This window comes from Carassius auratus, unplaced genomic scaffold (genome assembly GCF_003368295.1).
Source record: "Carassius auratus strain Wakin unplaced genomic scaffold, ASM336829v1 scaf_tig00215557, whole genome shotgun sequence".
In the NCBI taxonomy this organism is placed as follows: Eukaryota; Metazoa; Chordata; class Actinopteri; order Cypriniformes; family Cyprinidae; genus Carassius; species Carassius auratus.
Window position 1 is genome coordinate 27 of NW_020528136.1, and position 2,474 is coordinate 2,500.

The 2,474-nt window shown below is 58.4% G+C and overlaps 1 pseudogene; it reads right to left on the bottom strand.

Moving 5' to 3' along the window:
- Positions 1-600: 600 nt before the first annotated feature.
- The window catches only part of LOC113094962 (cytoplasmic dynein 1 heavy chain 1-like), an 11,934-nt pseudogene continuing 10,060 nt past the window's right edge, over positions 601-2,474 (bottom strand).

Here is a 2,474-nt window from a genome sequence, read left to right on the forward strand (position 1 = left end):
ACTCACACACTCACTCTCTCACACCGACACACACACCACTCTCGCTCTCTCTCTCACACACACTCACACACACTCTCTCTCTCTCTCTCACTCCACACACTCACTCTCTCTCTCTCACACACACACACTCACTCTCTCTCACACAACACACCTCACTCCTCTCACCACACACACACACGCACTCAAAACTCTCAAACACGCACGCACTCACACTCTCTCTCACAGACTCTCACACTCTCTCACACACACACACACTCAAATCTCAAACACACACACACAAACACACTCAAACTCTCAAACACACACACACTCAAACTCTCAACACGCACACACTCAAACTCTCAAACACGCACACACTCACACTCTCTCTCTCAAACACACACATTCTCTCACAAACACACACACACTCTCTCTCTCACTCTCACACACTTTCATACTCACACTTTCACTCAAGCACTACTCACTCTCACACAAGCACACTCACACAAGTACACGCACTCTCTCACATGCACTCTCACTCACTCTTTCTCACACACTCTCACTCGCACACACACACTCACATAAGCAGTCACACGCACACTCTCACTCACACTCTCACACACACACTCACTCTCACTCACACTCTCACACCTGCTTGAGGAACTCCTCGAGGGCCATCTCTCCCTGTGCCACCAGCAGCACGTCCTTCACCACCATCTCGTTCTTCTGCAGGTCCACGTCCCAGATCTGACCCAGACTCAGCTCGGACAGAACCCAGTTCACATGCAGACGCTTCATCAGCTGCTTCCAGTGCCGGTCCTTCAGCGCCTCCGACTTCAGCTCGATCACCAGCATGTTCACCTGAGGATCAGCACAGCGAGGGTTTAGGAGCCTGGCTGACTCTATCCCAGCATGCTCAGCGGTTCAGGCCGGAGCGGCTCACCTTCATGTAGCCCTTGAGCAGTCTCTGCACGAACTCGTAGGAGGCGTACTGCCTCAGTCGAGCGGGGAAGTTCTTCAGCTGGTTGGAGAGAGCGTCCAGACTCTGGCGCAGCTGCACAGCAGAAGAACACAGACTCGGTGTGAGCCAGACGCAGGTGTGTGTGTTTCGGGAGACGCGGTGTGTGTGTGTGTGTCGGGAAACGCGGGTGTGTGTGTGTGTGTTCGGGAGACGCGGGTGTGTGTGAGTGTGTCTCGGGAGACGCGGTGTGTTGTGAGTGTGTCTCGGGAGACGCGGGTGTGTGTGTGAGTGTGTCTCGGGAGACGCGGGTGTGGTGAGTGTGTCTCGGGAGACGCGCGGTGTGTGAGTGTGTCTCGGGAGACGCGGGTGTGTGAGTGTGTCTCGGGAGACGCGGGTGTGTGAGTGTGTCTCGGGAGACGCGGGTGTGTGAGTGTGTCTCGGGAGACGCGGGTGTGTGAGTGTGTCTCGGGAGACGCGGGTGTGTGAGTGTGTCTCGGAGACGCGGGTGTGTGAGTGTGTCTCGGGAGACGCGGGTGTGTGAGTGTGTCTCGGGAGACGCGGGCGCGTGTGTGTTCTCGGGAGACGCGGGCGCGTGTGTGTGTCTCGGGAGACGCGGGCCGCGTGTGTGTGTCTCGGGAGACGCGGGCGGTGTGTGTGTCTCGGGAGACGCGGGCGCGTGTGTGTGTCTCGGGAGACGCGGGTGTGTGTGTGTGTCTCGGGAGACGCGGGTGTGTGTGTGTGTGTCTCGGGAGACGCGGGCGCGTGTGTGTGTCTCGGGAGACGCGGGCGCGTGTGTGTGTCTCGGGAGACGCGGGCGCGTGTGTGTGTCTCGGAGAACGCGGGTGTGTGTGTGTGTGTCTCGGGAGACGCGGGTGTGTGTGTGTGTCTCGGGAGACGCGGGTGTGTGTGTGTGTGTCTCGGGAGACCCGGGTGTGTGAGTGTGTCTCGGGAGACGCGGGTGTGTGAGTGTGTCCTCGGGAGACGCGGGTGTGTGTGTGTGTCTCGGGAGACGCGGGCGTGTGTGTGTGTCTCGGGAGACGTGGGTGTGTGTGTGTGTGTCTCGGGAGACCCGTGTGTGTGTGTGGTGTGTCTCTGGAGACCCGTGTGTGTGTGTGTGTCTCGGGAGACGCGGGTGTGTGTGTCTCAGGAGACTCGGGTGTGTGTGTGTCTCGGGAGACTCGGGTGTGAGTGTGTGTCTCGGGAGACCCGGGTGTGTGTGTGTCTCGGGAGACCCGGGTGTGTGTGTGTGTCTCGGGAGACCCGGGTGTGTGTGTGTGTCTCGGGAGACCCGGGTGTGTGTGTGTGTCTCGGGAGACTCGGGTGTGTGTGTCTCACCTTACGCGGCTGCACAGAGACCCACGGCTGCTCCTTCATCTGATCGATCTGCTCCCAGACCTTCGACAGCTCCGACCAAACCCCCTTCAGATCCTGCAGCTCCTCCAGAGCCACCTGACCAACACAACACACCACGGTTAATCTATCTCCACTCAGACAAGTGAAGAAAAAGATTAAGTGCACTTCATAGATTTGTTGA